This window comes from Electrophorus electricus, chromosome 5 (genome assembly GCF_041902795.1).
Source record: "Electrophorus electricus isolate QZ-2024a chromosome 5, ASM4190279v1, whole genome shotgun sequence".
NCBI classification, from domain to species: Eukaryota; Metazoa; Chordata; class Actinopteri; order Gymnotiformes; family Gymnotidae; genus Electrophorus; species Electrophorus electricus.
In genome coordinates, this window is record NC_137501.1 from 22216899 (window position 1) to 22236857 (window position 19959).

The following is a 19959-nucleotide window of genomic DNA, read 5'->3' on the forward strand; positions in this document are numbered from 1 at the left end:
TTTCCCAGATTCAGTGTCAAGCCTGCTTACAATTAAAATCTGCAAACAACAAATCGAACCTTTTTGTCTTGTGTTTCACTGGATTCAGAGTCCACAGTGCTTTCATTTCCACCATAGAACAAGTCCAAAAATGTTTTGTCTTCTGTATTGCTAGATAAAGAGGGCAGAGTGCTTTCTTTATATATCACATCTCCTGTCTTTTTTTTGTAAGACATGAGTTCCTTTTATATAACTTTACCTTGTCCAGTGTCATCAGCACACAGATTGGCAAGGCATTGACCTAATTTTGGCAACAACTGCTTTGTCTCATGTTTGTAATCTGGTCAAGTGACAGACATTTTTGAGATTTACAATAAATTGTAGCAAGAAAACCCATATAATCTCAAAATGTCAGCCAGGTTTAGAAAGGTGCCACGGAGGCATGACGTCTGACAATATAAAATGAAAAGTGCTTACTAAGCATTACACTGTGGAATCTTCAAAACAACCCTTCTTCTATATATCTGATTTCAGAGTCCACAATACTTATCTTCACTCCATAACCAACAATACAATCTGTTTGTACTGGTGACTTCAGAATCCAGACTTTTCCATTATGAAATTAACAGGCTCAGTTTTATTTTGTCTCTGAAACAAGGTAACAGGCACTTCAACAGTTTCCACTGAAAGTCAAACTCAGATGAGTGGATTCAGAGTCCAGAGTGCTAACCAATACACCATGGAACCTTAACCAAGTTCCTGGGTGTCCTGTATTGCTGGATTCAGAATCAAGTGCTTATCCCATTACCTAATGGAAGGAACCAAAATGAAGTGTGATGTCTTGTATATTGATGGTGAATCATTTATCTTCCGTGAATTCTCTTTAGCTTAATGCCAACTATGCTACGATAATCAGCATTTACTTTGCCAAAATCACAGGCATTTAAGAATTCCTCACAAAAGGTTAATCGAATCTGATCCATCAATACAGGCTGCAGCCATTAAAAAAACTTTTTACAAGAAAGTACATGCTAGCTGAAAGGAACAACAAGCATTCAATAGGTTCCACCAAGAGTTGAACTGGGATCACCAAAGACAAGGTGCAGATTCCTAACTATTACACTACAGAAACAACAACAAAAAAATGCTTTTACTCATCTTGTATTGCTGTAATCACAACCACATGTGTATACTGTTACATCAAGCAAAACAACAAAAATATGTTTTGTGTCTTCTGTATCGCTGGATTCAGTGTCTGTGGTACTTGCAAATATATTATACAAATGTTTAAAATATCTTTTGTGGCTTCAATTTTCCCAGATTCAGTGTCAAGCCTGCTTACAATTAAAATCTGCAAACAACAAATCGAACCTTTTTGTCTTTTGTTTCACTAGATTCAGAGTCCACAGTGCTTTCAATTCCACCATAGAACAAGTCCAAAAATGTTTTGTCTTCTGTATTGCTAGATAAAGAGGGCAGAGTACTTTCTTTATATATCACATCTCCTGTCTTTTTTTTGTAAGACATGAGTTCCTTTTATATAACTTTACCTTGTCCAGTGTCATCAGCACACAGATTGGCAAGGCATTGACCTAATTTTGGCAACAACTGCTTTGTCTCATGTTTGTAATCTGGTCAAGTGACAGACATTTTTGAGATTTACAATAAGTTGTAGCAAGAAAACCCATATAATCTCAAAATGTCAGCCAGGTTTAGAAAGGTGCCACGGAGGCATGACGTCTGACAATATAAAATGAAAAGTGCTTACTAAGCATTACACTGTGGAATCTTCAAAACAACCCTTCTTCTATATATCTGATTTCAGAGTCCACAATACTTATCTTCACTCCATAACCAACAATACAATCTGTTTGTACTGGTGACTTCAGAATCCAGACTTTTCCATTATGAAATTAACAGGCTCAGTTTTATTTTGTCTCTGAAACAAGGTAACAGGCACTTCAACAGTTTCCACTGAAAGTCAAACTCAGATGAGTGGATTCAGAGTCCAGAGTGCTAACCAATACACCATGGAACCTTAACCAAGTTCCTGGGTGTCCTGTATTGCTGGATTCAGAATCAAGTGCTTATCCCATTACCTAATGGAAGGAACCAAAATGAAGTGTGATGTCTTGTATATTGATGGTGAATCATTTATCTTCCGTGAATTCTCTTTAGCTTAATGCCAACTATGCTACGATAATCAGCATTTACTTTGCCAAAAGCACAGGCATTTAAGAATTCCTCACAAAAGGTTAATCGAATCTGATCCATCAATACAGGCTGCAGCCATTAAAAAAACTTGTTACAAGAAAGTACATGCTAGCTGAAAGGAACAACAAGCATTCACAAGGTTCCACCAAGAGTTGAACTGGGATCACCAAAGACAAGGTGCAGATTCCTAACTATTACACTACAGAAACAACAACAAAAAAATGCTTTTACTCATCTTGTATTGCTGTAATCACAACCACATGTGTATACTGTTACATCAAGCAAAACAACAAAAATATGTTTTGTGTCTTCTGTATCGCTGGATTCAGTGTCTGTAGTACTTGCAAATATATTATACAAATGTTTAAAATATCTTTTGTGTCTTCAATTTTCCCAGATTCAGTGTCAAGCCTGCTTACAATTAAAATCTGCAAACAACAAATCGAACCTTTTTGTCTTGTGTTTCACTGGATTCAGAGTCCACAGTGCTTTCATTTCCACCATAGAACAAGTCCAAAAATGTTTTGTCTTCTGTATTGCTAGATAAAGAGGGCAGAGTGCTTTCTTTATATATCACATCTCCTGTCTTTTTTTTGTAAGACATGAGTTCCTTTTATATAACTTTACCTTGTCCAGTGTCATCAGCACACAGATTGGCAAGGCATTGACCTAATTTTGGCAACAACTGCTTTGTCTCATGTTTGTAATCTGGTCAAGTGACAGACATTTTTGAGATTTACAATAAGTTGTAGCAAGAAAACCCATATAATCTCAAAATGTCAGCCAGGTTTAGAAAGGTGCCACGGAGGCATGACGTCTGACAATATAAAATGAAAAGTGCTTACTAAGCATTACACTGTGGAATCTTCAAAACAACCCTTCTTCTATATATCTGATTTCAGAGTCCACAATACTTATCTTCACTCCATAACCAACAATACAATCTGTTTGTACTGGTGACTTCAGAATCCAGACTTTTCCATTATGAAATTAACAGGCTCAGTTTTATTTTGTCTCTGAAACAAGGTAACAGGCACTTCAACAGTTTCCACTGAAAGTCAAACTCAGATGAGTGGATTCAGAGTCCAGAGTGCTAACCAATACACCATGGAACCTTAACCAAGTTCCTGGGTGTCCTGTATTGCTGGATTCAGAATCAAGTGCTTATCCCATTACCTAATGGAAGGAACCAAAATGAAGTGTGATGTCTTGTATATTGATGGTGAATCATTTATCTTCCGTGAATTCTCTTTAGCTTAATGCCAACTATGCTACGATAATCAGCATTTACTTTGCCAAAAGCACAGGCATTTAAGAATTCCTCACAAAAGGTTAATCGAATCTGATCCATCAATACAGGCTGCAGCCATTAAAAAAACTTGTTACAAGAAAGTACATGCTAGCTGAAAGGAACAACAAGCATTCACAAGGTTCCACCAAGAGTTGAACTGGGATCACCAAAGACAAGGTGCAGATTCCTAACTATTACACTACAGAAACAACAACAAAAAAATGCTTTTACTCATCTTGTATTGCTGTAATCACAACCACATGTGTATACTGTTACATCAAGCAAAACAACAAAAATATGTTTTGTGTCTTCTGTATCGCTGGATTCAGTGTCTGTAGTACTTGCAAATATATTATACAAATGTTTAAAATATCTTTTGTGTCTTCAATTTTCCCAGATTCAGTGTCAAGCCTGCTTACAATTAAAATCTGCAAACAACAAATCGAACCTTTTTGTCTTGTGTTTCACTGGATTCAGAGTCCACAGTGCTTTCATTTCCACCATAGAACAAGTCCAAAAATGTTTTGTCTTCTGTATTGCTAGATAAAGAGGGCAGAGTGCTTTCTTTATATATCACATCTCCTGTCTTTTTTTTGTAAGACATGAGTTCCTTTTATATAACTTTACCTTGTCCAGTGTCATCAGCACACAGATTGGCAAGGCATTGACCTAATTTTGGCAACAACTGCTTTGTCTCATGTTTGTAATCTGGTCAAGTGACAGACATTTTTGAGATTTACAATAAATTGTAGCAAGAAAACCCATATAATCTCAAAATGTCAGCCAGGTTTAGAAAGGTGCCACGGAGGCATGACGTCTGACAATATAAAATGAAAAGTGCTTACTAAGCATTACACTGTGGAAACTTCAAAACAACCCTTCTTCTATATAGCTGATTTCAGAGTCCACAATACTTACCTTTACTCCATAACCAACAATACAATCTGTTTGTACTGGTGACTTCAGAACCCAGACTTTTCCATTATGAAATTAACAGGCTCAGTTTTATTTTGTCTCTGAAACAAGGTAACAAGCACTTCAACAGGTTCCACTGAGAGTCGAACTCAGATGACTGGATTCAGAGTCCAGAGTGCTAACCATTACACCATGGAACCTTAACCAAGTTCCTGGGTGTCCTGTATTGCTGGATTCGGAATCAAGTGCTTATCCCATTACCTAATGGAAGGAACCAAAATGAAGTGTGATGTCTTGTATATTGATGGTGAATCATTTATCTTCCGTGAATTCTCGTTAGCTTAATGCCAACTATGCTACGATAATCAGCATTTACTTTGCCAAAATCACAGGCATTTAAGAATTCCTCACAAAAGGTTAATCGAATCTGAGCCATCAATACAGGCTGCAGCCATTAAAAAAACTTGTTACAAGAAAGTACATGCTAGCTGAAAGGAACAACAAGCATTCACAAGGTTCCACCAAGAGTTGAACTGGGATCACCAAAGACAAGGTGCAGATTCCTAACTATTACACTACAGAAACAACAACAAAAAAATGCTTTTACTCATCTTGTATTGCTGTAATCACAACCACATGTGTATACTGTTACATCAAGCAAAACAACAAAAATATGTTTTGTGTCTTCTGTATCGCTGGATTCAGTGTCTGTAGTACTTGCAAATATATTATACAAATGTTTAAAATATCTTTTGTGTCTTCAATTTTCCCAGATTCAGTGTCAAGCCTGCTTACAATTAAAATCTGCAAACAACAAATCGAACCTTTTTGTCTTGTGTTTCACTGGATTCAGAGTCCACAGTGCTTTCATTTCCACCATAGAACAAGTCCAAAAATGTTTTGTCTTCTGTATTGCTAGATAAAGAGGGCAGAGTGCTTTCTTTATATATCACATCTCCTGTCTTTTTTTTGTAAGACATGAGTTCCTTTTATATAACTTTACCTTGTCCAGTGTCATCAGCACACAGATTGGCAAGGCATTGACCTAATTTTGGCAACAACTGCTTTGTCTCATGTTTGTAATCTGGTCAAGTGACAGACATTTTTGAGATTTACAATAAGTTGTAGCAAGAAAACCCATATAATCTCAAAATGTCAGCCAGGTTTAGAAAGGTGCCACGGAGGCATGACGTCTGACAATATAAAATGAAAAGTGCTTACTAAGCATTACACTGTGGAATCTTCAAAACAACCCTTCTTCTATATATCTGATTTCAGAGTCCACAATACTTATCTTCACTCCATAACCAACAATACAATCTGTTTGTACTGGTGACTTCAGAATCCAGACTTTTCCATTATGAAATTAACAGGCTCAGTTTTATTTTGTCTCTGAAACAAGGTAACAGGCACTTCAACAGTTTCCACTGAAAGTCAAACTCAGATGAGTGGATTCAGAGTCCAGAGTGCTAACCAATACACCATGGAACCTTAACCAAGTTCCTGGGTGTCCTGTATTGCTGGATTCAGAATCAAGTGCTTATCCCATTACCTAATGGAAGGAACCAAAATGAAGTGTGATGTCTTGTATATTGATGGTGAATCATTTATCTTCCGTGAATTCTCTTTAGCTTAATGCCAACTATGCTACGATAATCAGCATTTACTTTGCCAAAAGCACAGGCATTTAAGAATTCCTCACAAAAGGTTAATCGAATCTGATCCATCAATACAGGCTGCAGCCATTAAAAAAACTTGTTACAAGAAAGTACATGCTAGCTGAAAGGAACAACAAGCATTCACAAGGTTCCACCAAGAGTTGAACTGGGATCACCAAAGACAAGGTGCAGATTCCTAACTATTACACTACAGAAACAACAACAAAAAAATGCTTTTACTCATCTTGTATTGCTGTAATCACAACCACATGTGTATACTGTTACATCAAGCAAAACAACAAAAATATGTTTTGTGTCTTCTGTATCGCTGGATTCAGTGTCTGTAGTACTTGCAAATATATTATACAAATGTTTAAAATATCTTTTGTGTCTTCAATTTTCCCAGATTCAGTGTCAAGCCTGCTTACAATTAAAATCTGCAAACAACAAATCGAACCTTTTTGTCTTGTGTTTCACTGGATTCAGAGTCCACAGTGCTTTCATTTCCACCATAGAACAAGTCCAAAAATGTTTTGTCTTCTGTATTGCTAGATAAAGAGGGCAGAGTGCTTTCTTTATATATCACATCTCCTGTCTTTTTTTTGTAAGACATGAGTTCCTTTTATATAACTTTACCTTGTCCAGTGTCATCAGCACACAGATTGGCAAGGCATTGACCTAATTTTGGCAACAACTGCTTTGTCTCATGTTTGTAATCTGGTCAAGTGACAGACATTTTTGAGATTTACAATAAATTGTAGCAAGAAAACCCATATAATCTCAAAATGTCAGCCAGGTTTAGAAAGGTGCCACGGAGGCATGACGTCTGACAATATAAAATGAAAAGTGCTTACTAAGCATTACACTGTGGAAACTTCAAAACAACCCTTCTTCTATATAGCTGATTTCAGAGTCCACAATACTTACCTTTACTCCATAACCAACAATACAATCTGTTTGTACTGGTGACTTCAGAACCCAGACTTTTCCATTATGAAATTAACAGGCTCAGTTTTATTTTGTCTCTGAAACAAGGTAACAAGCACTTCAACAGGTTCCACTGAGAGTCGAACTCAGATGACTGGATTCAGAGTCCAGAGTGCTAACCATTACACCATGGAACCTTAACCAAGTTCCTGGGTGTCCTGTATTGCTGGATTCGGAATCAAGTGCTTATCCCATTACCTAATGGAAGGAACCAAAATGAAGTGTGATGTCTTGTATATTGATGGTGAATCATTTATCTTCCGTGAATTCTCGTTAGCTTAATGCCAACTATGCTACGATAATCAGCATTTACTTTGCCAAAATCACAGGCATTTAAGAATTCCTCACAAAAGGTTAATCGAATCTGAGCCATCAATACAGGCTGCAGCCATTAAAAAAACTTGTTACAAGAAAGTACATGCTAGCTGAAAGGAACAACAAGCATTCACAAGGTTCCACCAAGAGTTGAACTGGGATCACCAAAGACAAGGTGCAGATTCCTAACTATTACACTACAGAAACAACAACAAAAAAATGCTTTTACTCATCTTGTATTGCTGTAATCACAACCACATGTGTATACTGTTACATCAAGCAAAACAACAAAAATATGTTTTGTGTCTTCTGTATCGCTGGATTCAGTGTCTGTAGTACTTGCAAATATATTATACAAATGTTTAAAATATCTTTTGTGTCTTCAATTTTCCCAGATTCAGTGTCAAGCCTGCTTACAATTAAAATCTGCAAACAACAAATCGAACCTTTTTGTCTTGTGTTTCACTGGATTCAGAGTCCACAGTGCTTTCATTTCCACCATAGAACAAGTCCAAAAATGTTTTGTCTTCTGTATTGCTAGATAAAGAGGGCAGAGTGCTTTCTTTATATATCACATCTCCTGTCTTTTTTTTGTAAGACATGAGTTCCTTTTATATAACTTTACCTTGTCCAGTGTCATCAGCACACAGATTGGCAAGGCATTGACCTAATTTTGGCAACAACTGCTTTGTCTCATGTTTGTAATCTGGTCAAGTGACAGACATTTTTGAGATTTACAATAAATTGTAGCAAGAAAACCCATATAATCTCAAAATGTCAGCCAGGTTTAGAAAGGTGCCACGGAGGCATGACGTCTGACAATATAAAATGAAAAGTGCTTACTAAGCATTACACTGTGGAAACTTCAAAACAACCCTTCTTCTATATAGCTGATTCTAGAGTCCACAATGCTTACCTTTACTCCATAACCAACAATACAAACTGTTTGTACTCTTGACTTCAGAACCCAGACTTTTCCATTATGAAATTAACAGGCTCAGTTTTATTTTGTCTCTGAAACAAGGTAACAGGCACTTCAACAGGTTCCACTGAGAGTCGAACTCAGATGACTGGATTCAGAGTCCAGAGTGCTAACCATTACACCATGGAACCTTAACCAAGCACCTGGGTGTCCTGTATTGCTGGATTCAGAATCAAGTGCTTATCCAAATACCTAATGGAAGGAACCAAAATGAAGTGTGATGTCTTGTATATTGATGGTGAATCATTTATCTTCCGTGAATTCTCTTTAGCTTAATGCCAACTATGCTATGATAATCAGCATTTACTTTGCCAAAATCACAGGCATTTAAGAATTCCTCACAAAAGGTTAATCGAATCTGATCCATCAATACAGGCTGCAGCCATTAAAAAAACTTTTTACAAGAAAGTACATGCTAGCTGAAAGGAACAACAAGCATTCAATAGGTTCCACCAAGAGTTGAACTGGGATCACCAAAGACAAGGTGCAGATTCCTAACTATTACACTACAGAAACAACAACAAAAAAATGCTTTTACTCATCTTGTATTGCTGTAATCACAACCACATGTGTATACTGTTACATCAAGCAAAACAACAAAAATATGTTTTGTGTCTTCTGTATCGCTGGATTCAGTGTCTGTGGTACTTGCAAATATATTATACAAATGTTTAAAATATCTTTTGTGGCTTCAATTTTCCCAGATTCAGTGTCAAGCCTGCTTACAATTAAAATCTGCAAACAACAAATCGAACCTTTTTGTCTTTTGTTTCACTGGATTCAGAGTCCACAGTGCTTTCAATTCCACCATAGAACAAGTCCAAAAATGTTTTGTCTTCTGTATTGCTAGATAAAGAGGGCAGAGTGCTTTCTTTATATATCACATCTCCTGTCTTTTTTTTGTAAGACATGAGTTCCTTTTATATAACTTTACCTTGTCCAGTGTCATCAGCACACAGATTGGCAAGGCATTGACCTAATTTTGGCAACAACTGCTTTGTCTCATGTTTGTAATCTGGTCAAGTGACAGACATTTTTGAGATTTACAATAAGTTGTAGCAAGAAAACCCATATAATCTCAAAATGTCAGCCAGGTTTAGAAAGGTGCCACGGAGGCATGACGTCTGACAATATAAAATGAAAAGTGCTTACTAAGCATTACACTGTGGAATCTTCAAAACAACCCTTCTTCTATATATCTGATTTCAGAGTCCACAATACTTATCTTCACTCCATAACCAACAATACAATCTGTTTGTACTGGTGACTTCAGAATCCAGACTTTTCCATTATGAAATTAACAGGCTCAGTTTTATTTTGTCTCTGAAACAAGGTAACAGGCACTTCAACAGTTTCCACTGAAAGTCAAACTCAGATGAGTGGATTCAGAGTCCAGAGTGCTAACCAATACACCATGGAACCTTAACCAAGTTCCTGGGTGTCCTGTATTGCTGGATTCAGAATCAAGTGCTTATCCCATTACCTAATGGAAGGAACCAAAATGAAGTGTGATGTCTTGTATATTGATGGTGAATCATTTATCTTCCGTGAATTCTCTTTAGCTTAATGCCAACTATGCTACGATAATCAGCATTTACTTTGCCAAAAGCACAGGCATTTAAGAATTCCTCACAAAAGGTTAATCGAATCTGATCCATCAATACAGGCTGCAGCCATTAAAAAAACTTGTTACAAGAAAGTACATGCTAGCTGAAAGGAACAACAAGCATTCACAAGGTTCCACCAAGAGTTGAACTGGGATCACCAAAGACAAGGTGCAGATTCCTAACTATTACACTACAGAAACAACAACAAAAAAATGCTTTTACTCATCTTGTATTGCTGTAATCACAACCACATGTGTATACTGTTACATCAAGCAAAACAACAAAAATATGTTTTGTGTCTTCTGTATCGCTGGATTCAGTGTCTGTGGTACTTGCAAATATATTATACAAATGTTTAAAATATCTTTTGTGGCTTCAATTTTCCCAGATTCAGTGTCAAGCCTGCTTACAATTAAAATCTGCAAACAACAAATCGAACCTTTTTGTCTTTTGTTTCACTAGATTCAGAGTCCACAGTGCTTTCAATTCCACCATAGAACAAGTCCAAAAATGTTTTGTCTTCTGTATTGCTAGATAAAGAGGGCAGAGTGCTTTCTTTATATATCACATCTCCTGTCTTTTTTTTGTAAGACATGAGTTCCTTTTATATAACTTTACCTTGTCCAGTGTCATCAGCACACAGATTGGCAAGGCATTGACCTAATTTTGGCAACAACTGCTTTGTCTCATGTTTGTAATCTGGTCAAGTGACAGACATTTTTGAGATTTACAATAAGTTGTAGCAAGAAAACCCATATAATCTCAAAATGTCAGCCAGGTTTAGAAAGGTGCCACGGAGGCATGACGTCTGACAATATAAAATGAAAAGTGCTTACTAAGCATTACACTGTGGAATCTTCAAAACAACCCTTCTTCTATATATCTGATTTCAGAGTCCACAATACTTATCTTCACTCCATAACCAACAATACAATCTGTTTGTACTGGTGACTTCAGAATCCAGACTTTTCCATTATGAAATTAACAGGCTCAGTTTTATTTTGTCTCTGAAACAAGGTAACAGGCACTTCAACAGTTTCCACTGAAAGTCAAACTCAGATGAGTGGATTCAGAGTCCAGAGTGCTAACCAATACACCATGGAACCTTAACCAAGTTCCTGGGTGTCCTGTATTGCTGGATTCAGAATCAAGTGCTTATCCCATTACCTAATGGAAGGAACCAAAATGAAGTGTGATGTCTTGTATATTGATGGTGAATCATTTATCTTCCGTGAATTCTCTTTAGCTTAATGCCAACTATGCTACGATAATCAGCATTTACTTTGCCAAAAGCACAGGCATTTAAGAATTCCTCACAAAAGGTTAATCGAATCTGATCCATCAATACAGGCTGCAGCCATTAAAAAAACTTGTTACAAGAAAGTACATGCTAGCTGAAAGGAACAACAAGCATTCACAAGGTTCCACCAAGAGTTGAACTGGGATCACCAAAGACAAGGTGCAGATTCCTAACTATTACACTACAGAAACAACAACAAAAAAATGCTTTTACTCATCTTGTATTGCTGTAATCACAACCACATGTGTATACTGTTACATCAAGCAAAACAACAAAAATATGTTTTGTGTCTTCTGTATCGCTGGATTCAGTGTCTGTAGTACTTGCAAATATATTATACAAATGTTTAAAATATCTTTTGTGTCTTCAATTTTCCCAGATTCAGTGTCAAGCCTGCTTACAATTAAAATCTGCAAACAACAAATCGAACCTTTTTGTCTTGTGTTTCACTGGATTCAGAGTCCACAGTGCTTTCATTTCCACCATAGAACAAGTCCAAAAATGTTTTGTCTTCTGTATTGCTAGATAAAGAGGGCAGAGTGCTTTCTTTATATATCACATCTCCTGTCTTTTTTTTGTAAGACATGAGTTCCTTTTATATAACTTTACCTTGTCCAGTGTCATCAGCACACAGATTGGCAAGGCATTGACCTAATTTTGGCAACAACTGCTTTGTCTCATGTTTGTAATCTGGTCAAGTGACAGACATTTTTGAGATTTACAATAAATTGTAGCAAGAAAACCCATATAATCTCAAAATGTCAGCCAGGTTTAGAAAGGTGCCACGGAGGCATGACGTCTGACAATATAAAATGAAAAGTGCTTACTAAGCATTACACTGTGGAAACTTCAAAACAACCCTTCTTCTATATAGCTGATTTCAGAGTCCACAATACTTACCTTTACTCCATAACCAACAATACAATCTGTTTGTACTGGTGACTTCAGAACCCAGACTTTTCCATTATGAAATTAACAGGCTCAGTTTTATTTTGTCTCTGAAACAAGGTAACAAGCACTTCAACAGGTTCCACTGAGAGTCGAACTCAGATGACTGGATTCAGAGTCCAGAGTGCTAACCATTACACCATGGAACCTTAACCAAGTTCCTGGGTGTCCTGTATTGCTGGATTCGGAATCAAGTGCTTATCCCATTACCTAATGGAAGGAACCAAAATGAAGTGTGATGTCTTGTATATTGATGGTGAATCATTTATCTTCCGTGAATTCTCGTTAGCTTAATGCCAACTATGCTACGATAATCAGCATTTACTTTGCCAAAATCACAGGCATTTAAGAATTCCTCACAAAAGGTTAATCGAATCTGAGCCATCAATACAGGCTGCAGCCATTAAAAAAACTTGTTACAAGAAAGTACATGCTAGCTGAAAGGAACAACAAGCATTCACAAGGTTCCACCAAGAGTTGAACTGGGATCACCAAAGACAAGGTGCAGATTCCTAACTATTACACTACAGAAACAACAACAAAAAAATGCTTTTACTCATCTTGTATTGCTGTAATCACAACCACATGTGTATACTGTTACATCAAGCAAAACAACAAAAATATGTTTTGTGTCTTCTGTATCGCTGGATTCAGTGTCTGTAGTACTTGCAAATATATTATACAAATGTTTAAAATATCTTTTGTGTCTTCAATTTTCCCAGATTCAGTGTCAAGCCTGCTTACAATTAAAATCTGCAAACAACAAATCGAACCTTTTTGTCTTGTGTTTCACTGGATTCAGAGTCCACAGTGCTTTCATTTCCACCATAGAACAAGTCCAAAAATGTTTTGTCTTCTGTATTGCTAGATAAAGAGGGCAGAGTGCTTTCTTTATATATCACATCTCCTGTCTTTTTTTTGTAAGACATGAGTTCCTTTTATATAACTTTACCTTGTCCAGTGTCATCAGCACACAGATTGGCAAGGCATTGACCTAATTTTGGCAACAACTGCTTTGTCTCATGTTTGTAATCTGGTCAAGTGACAGACATTTTTGAGATTTACAATAAATTGTAGCAAGAAAACCCATATAATCTCAAAATGTCAGCCAGGTTTAGAAAGGTGCCACGGAGGCATGACGTCTGACAATATAAAATGAAAAGTGCTTACTAAGCATTACACTGTGGAATCTTCAAAACAACCCTTCTTCTATATATCTGATTCCAGAGTCCACAATACTTATCTTCACTCCATAACCAACAATACAATCTGTTTGTACTGGTGACTTCAGAATCCAGACTTTTCCATTATGAAATTAACAGGCTCAGTTTTATTTTGTCTCTGAAACAAGGTAACAGGCACTTCAACAGTTTCCACTGAAAGTCAAACTCAGATGAGTGGATTCAGAGTCCAGAGTGCTAACCAATACACCATGGAACCTTAACCAAGTTCCTGGGTGTCCTGTATTGCTGGATTCAGAATCAAGTGCTTATCCCATTACCTAATGGAAGGAACCAAAATGAAGTGTGATGTCTTGTATATTGATGGTGAATCATTTATCTTCCGTGAATTCTCTTTAGCTTAATGCCAACTATGCTACGATAATCAGCATTTACTTTGCCAAAAGCACAGGCATTTAAGAATTCCTCACAAAAGGTTAATCGAATCTGATCCATCAATACAGGCTGCAGCCATTAAAAAAACTTGTTACAAGAAAGTACATGCTAGCTGAAAGGAACAACAAGCATTCACAAGGTTCCACCAAGAGTTGAACTGGGATCACCAAAGACAAGGTGCAGATTCCTAACTATTACACTACAGAAACAACAACAAAAAAATGCTTTTACTCATCTTGTATTGCTGTAATCACAACCACATGTGTATACTGTTACATCAAGCAAAACAACAAAAATATGTTTTGTGTCTTCTGTATCGCTGGATTCAGTGTCTGTAGTACTTGCAAATATATTATACAAATGTTTAAAATATCTTTTGTGTCTTCAATTTTCCCAGATTCAGTGTCAAGCCTGCTTACAATTAAAATCTGCAAACAACAAATCGAACCTTTTTGTCTTGTGTTTCACTGGATTCAGAGTCCACAGTGCTGTCATTTCCACCATAGAACAAGTCCAAAAATGTTTTGTCTTCTGTATTGCTAGATAAAGAGGGCAGAGTGCTTTCTTTATATATCACATCTCCTGTCTTTTTTTTGTAAGACATGAGTTCCTTTTATATAACTTTACCTTGTCCAGTGTCATCAGCACACAGATTGGCAAGGCATTGACCTAATTTTGGCAACAACTGCTTTGTCTCATGTTTGTAATCTGGTCAAGTGACAGACATTTTTGAGATTTACAATAAATTGTAGCAAGAAAACCCATATAATCTCAAAATGTCAGCCAGGTTTAGAAAGGTGCCACGGAGGCATGACGTCTGACAATATAAAATGAAAAGTGCTTACTAAGCATTACACTGTGGAAACTTCAAAACAACCCTTCTTCTATATAGCTGATTTCAGAGTCCACAATACTTACCTTTACTCCATAACCAACAATACAATCTGTTTGTACTGGTGACTTCAGAACCCAGACTTTTCCATTATGAAATTAACAGGCTCAGTTTTATTTTGTCTCTGAAACAAGGTAACAAGCACTTCAACAGGTTCCACTGAAAGTCAAACTCAGATGAGTGGATTCAGAGTCCAGAGTGCTAACCAATACACCATGGAACCTTAACCAAGTTCCTGGGTGTCCTGTATTGCTGGATTCAGAATCAAGTGCTTATCCCATTACCTAATGGAAGGAACCAAAATGAAGTGTGATGTCTTGTATATTGATGGTGAATCATTTATCTTCCGTGAATTCTCTTTAGCTTAATGCCAACTATGCTACGATAATCAGCATTTACTTTGCCAAAAGCACAGGCATTTAAGAATTCCTCACAAAAGGTTAATCGAATCTGATCCATCATTACAGGCTGCAGCCATTAAAAAAACTTGTTACAAGAAAGTACATGCTAGCTGAAAGGAACAACAAGCATTCACAAGGTTCCACCAAGAGTTGAACTGGGATCACCAAAGACAAGGTGCAGATTCCTAACTATTACACTACAGAAACAACAACAAAAAAATGCTTTTGCTCATCTTGTATTGCTGTAATCACAACCACATGTGTATACTGTTACATCAAGCAAAACAACAAAAATATGTTTTGTGTCTTCTGTATCGCTGGATTCAGTGTCTGTAGTACTTGCAAATATATTATACAAATGTTTAAAATATCTTTTGTGTCTTCAATTTTCCCAGATTCAGTGTCAAGCCTGCTTACAATTAAAATCTGCAAACAACAAATCGAACCTTTTTGTCTTGTGTTTCACTGGATTCAGAGTCCACAGTGCTTTCATTTCCACCATAGAACAAGTCCAAAAATGTTTTGTCTTCTGTATTGCTAGATAAAGAGGGCAGAGTGCTTTCTTTATATATCACATCTCCTGTCTTTTTTTTGTAAGACATGAGTTCCTTTTATATAACTTTACCTTGTCCAGTGTCATCAGCACACAGATTGGCAAGGCATTGACCTAATTTTGGCAACAACTGCTTTGTCTCATGTTTGTAATCTGGTCAAGTGACAGACATTTTTGAGATTTACAATAAATTGTAGCAAGAAAACCCATATAATCTCAAAATGTCAGCCAGGTTTAGAAAGGTGCCACGGAGGCATGACGTCTGACAATATAAAATGAAAAGTGCTTACTAAGCATTACACTGTGGAATCTTCAAAACAACCCTTCTTCTATATATCTGATTTCAGAGTCCACAATACTTATCTTCACTCCATAACCAACAATACAATCTGTTTGTACTGGTGACTTCAGAATCCAGACTTTTCCATTATGAAATTAACAGGCTCAGTTTTATTTTGTCTCTGAAACAAGGTAACAGGCACTTCAACAGTTTCCACTGAAAGTCAAACTCAGATGAGTGGATTCAGAGTCCAGAGTGCTAACCAATACACCATGGAACCTTAACCAAGTTCCTGGGTGTCCTGTATTGCTGGATTCAGAATCAAGTGCTTATCCCATTACCTAATGGAAGGAACCAAAATGAAGTGTGATGTCTTGTATATTGATGGTGAATCATTTATCTTCCGTGAATTCTCTTTAGCTTAATGCCAACTATGCTACGATAATCAGCATTTACTTTGCCAAAAGCACAGGCATTTAAGAATTCCTCACAAAAGGTTAATCGAATCTGATCCATCAATACAGGCTGCAGCCATTAAAAAAACTTGTTACAAGAAAGTACATGCTAGCTGAAAGGAACAACAAGCATTCACAAGGTTCCACCAAGAGTTGAACTGGGATCACCAAAGACAAGGTGCAGATTCCTAACTATTACACTACAGAAACAACAACAAAAAAATGCTTTTACTCATCTTGTATTGCTGTAATCACAACCACATGTGTATACTGTTACATCAAGCAAAACAACAAAAATATGTTTTGTGTCTTCTGTATCGCTGGATTCAGTGTCTGTAGTACTTGCAAATATATTATACAAATGTTTAAAATATCTTTTGTGTCTTCAATTTTCCCAGATTCAGTGTCAAGCCTGCTTACAATTAAAATCTGCAAACAACAAATCGAACCTTTTTGTCTTGTGTTTCACTGGATTCAGAGTCCACAGTGCTTTCATTTCCACCATAGAACAAGTCCAAAAATGTTTTGTCTTCTGTATTGCTAGATAAAGAGGGCAGAGTGCTTTCTTTATATATCACATCTCCTGTCTTTTTTTTGTAAGACATGAGTTCCTTTTATATAACTTTACCTTGTCCAGTGTCATCAGCACACAGATTGGCAAGGCATTGACCTAATTTTGGCAACAACTGCTTTGTCTCATGTTTGTAATCTGGTCAAGTGACAGACATTTTTGAGATTTACAATAAATTGTAGCAAGAAAACCCATATAATCTCAAAATGTCAGCCAGGTTTAGAAAGGTGCCACGGAGGCATGACGTCTGACAATATAAAATGAAAAGTGCTTACTAAGCATTACACTGTGGAAACTTCAAAACAACCCTTCTTCTATATAGCTGATTTCAGAGTCCACAATACTTACCTTTACTCCATAACCAACAATACAATCTGTTTGTACTGGTGACTTCAGAACCCAGACTTTTCCATTATGAAATTAACAGGCTCAGTTTTATTTTGTCTCTGAAACAAGGTAACAAGCACTTCAACAGGTTCCACTGAGAGTCGAACTCAGATGACTGGATTCAGAGTCCAGAGTGCTAACCATTACACCATGGAACCTTAACCAAGTTCCTGGGTGTCCTGTATTGCTGGATTCGGAATCAAGTGCTTATCCCATTACCTAATGGAAGGAACCAAAATGAAGTGTGATGTCTTGTATATTGATGGTGAATCATTTATCTTCCGTGAATTCTCTTTAGCTTAATGCCAACTATGCTACGATAATCAGCATTTACTTTGCCAAAATCACAGGCATTTAAGAATTCCTCACAAAAGGTTAATCGAATCTGAGCCATCAATACAGGCTGCAGCCATTAAAAAAACTTGTTACAAGAAAGTACATGCTAGCTGAAAGGAACAACAAGCATTCACAAGGTTCCACCAAGAGTTGAACTGGGATCACCAAAGACAAGGTGCAGATTCCTAACTATTACACTACAGAAACAACAACAAAAAAATGCTTTTACTCATCTTGTATTGCTGTAATCACAACCACATGTGTATACTGTTACATCAAGCAAAACAACAAAAATATGTTTTGTGTCTTCTGTATCGCTGGATTCAGTGTCTGTAGTACTTGCAAATATATTATACAAATGTTTAAAATATCTTTTGTGTCTTCAATTTTCCCAGATTCAGTGTCAAGCCTGCTTACAATTAAAATCTGCAAACAACAAATCGAACCTTTTTGTCTTGTGTTTCACTGGATTCAGAGTCCACAGTGCTTTCATTTCCACCATAGAACAAGTCCAAAAATGTTTTGTCTTCTGTATTGCTAGATAAAGAGGGCAGAGTGCTTTCTTTATATATCACATCTCCTGTCTTTTTTTTGTAAGACATGAGTTCCTTTTATATAACTTTACCTTGTCCAGTGTCATCAGCACACAGATTGGCAAGGCATTGACCTAATTTTGGCAACAACTGCTTTGTCTCATGTTTGTAATCTGGTCAAGTGACAGACATTTTTGAGATTTACAATAAATTGTAGCAAGAAAACCCATATAATCTCAAAATGTCAGCCAGGTTTCGAAAGGTGCCACGGAGGCATGACGTCTGACAATATAAAATGAAAAGTGCTTACTAAGCATTACACTGTGGAATCTTCAAAACAACCCTTCTTCTATATATCTGATTTCAGAGTCCACAATGCTTACCTTTACTCCATAACCAACAATACAATCTGTTTGTACTGGTGACTTCAGAATCCTCACTTTTCCATTTTGAAATTAACAGGCTCAGTTTTATTTTGTCTCTGAAACAAGGTAACAAGCACTTCAACAGGTTCCACTGAGAGTCAAACTCAGATGACTGGATTCAAAGTCCAGAGTGCTAACCATTACACCATGGAACCTTAACCAAGTTCCTGGGTGTCCTGTATTGCTGGATTCAGAATCAAGTGCTTATCCCATTACCTAATGGAAGGAACCAAAATGAAGTGTGATGTCTTGTATATTGATGGTGAATCATTTATCTTCCGTGAATTCTCGTTAGCTTAATGCCAACTATGCTACGATAATCAGCATTTACTTTGCCAAAATCACAGGCATTTAAGAATTCCTCACAAAAGGTTAATCGAATCTGAGCCATCAATACAGGCTGCAGCCATTAAAAAAACTTGTTACAAGAAAGTACATGCTAGCTGAAAGGAACAACAAGAATTCAATAGGTTCCACCAAGAGTTGAACTGGGATCACCAAAGACAAGGTGCAGATTCCTAACTATTACACTACAGAAACAACAACAAAAAAATGCTTTTACTCATCTTGTATTGCTGTAATCACAACCACATGTGTATACTGTTACATCAAGCAAAACAACAAAAATATGTTTTGTGTCTTCTGTATCGCTGGATTCAGTGTCTGTAGTACTTGCAAATATATTATACAAATGTTTAAAATATCTTTTGTGTCTTCAATTTTCCCAGATTCAGTGTCAAGCCTGCTTACAATTAAAATCTGCAAACAACAAATCGAACCTTTTTGTCTTGTGTTTCACTGGATTCAGAGTCCACAGTGCTTTCATTTCCACCATAGAACAAGTCCAAAAATGTTTTGTCTTCTGTATTGCTAGATAAAGAGGGCAGAGTGCTTTCTTTATATATCACATCTCCTGTCTTTTTTTTGTAAGACATGAGTTCCTTTTATATAACTTTACCTTGTCCAGTGTCATCAGCACACAGATTGGCAAGGCATTGACCTAATTTTGGCAACAACTGCTTTGTCTCATGTTTGTAATCTGGTCAAGTGACAGACATTTTTGAGATTTACAATAAATTGTAGCAAGAAAACCCATATAATCTCAAAATGTCAGCCAGGTTTAGAAAGGTGCCACGGAGGCATGACGTCTGACAATATAAAATGAAAAGTGCTTACTAAGCATTACACTGTGGAAACTTCAAAACAACCCTTCTTCTATATAGCTGATTTCAGAGTCCACAATACTTACCTTTACTCCATAACCAACAATACAATCTGTTTGTACTGGTGACTTCAGAACCCAGACTTTTCCAT

General features: G+C 36.7%; 6 non-coding genes across 6 annotated transcripts; all 6 read right to left on the minus strand.

Annotated features, from left to right (window-relative positions):
* Window positions 1-4527: 4527 nt before the first annotated feature.
* On the minus strand, window positions 4528-4599 carry trnaq-cug (transfer RNA glutamine (anticodon CUG)). The gene has a single exon. It is a non-coding gene; the product is annotated as a tRNA-Gln (tRNA).
* Window positions 4600-7109: 2510 nt separating this feature from the next.
* trnaq-cug (transfer RNA glutamine (anticodon CUG)) lies at window positions 7110-7181 on the minus strand. The gene has a single exon. It is a non-coding gene; the product is annotated as a tRNA-Gln (tRNA).
* Window positions 7182-8400: 1219 nt separating this feature from the next.
* On the minus strand, window positions 8401-8472 carry trnaq-cug (transfer RNA glutamine (anticodon CUG)). The gene has a single exon. It is a non-coding gene; the product is annotated as a tRNA-Gln (tRNA).
* Window positions 8473-12273: 3801 nt separating this feature from the next.
* On the minus strand, window positions 12274-12345 carry trnaq-cug (transfer RNA glutamine (anticodon CUG)). The gene has a single exon. It is a non-coding gene; the product is annotated as a tRNA-Gln (tRNA).
* Window positions 12346-17437: 5092 nt separating this feature from the next.
* trnaq-cug (transfer RNA glutamine (anticodon CUG)) lies at window positions 17438-17509 on the minus strand. The gene has a single exon. It is a non-coding gene; the product is annotated as a tRNA-Gln (tRNA).
* A 1219-nt stretch (window positions 17510-18728) lies between these two features.
* Window positions 18729-18800, minus strand: trnaq-uug (transfer RNA glutamine (anticodon UUG)). Its single transcript has one exon. It is a non-coding gene; the product is annotated as a tRNA-Gln (tRNA).
* Between the last annotated feature and the right edge of the window lie 1159 nt (window positions 18801-19959).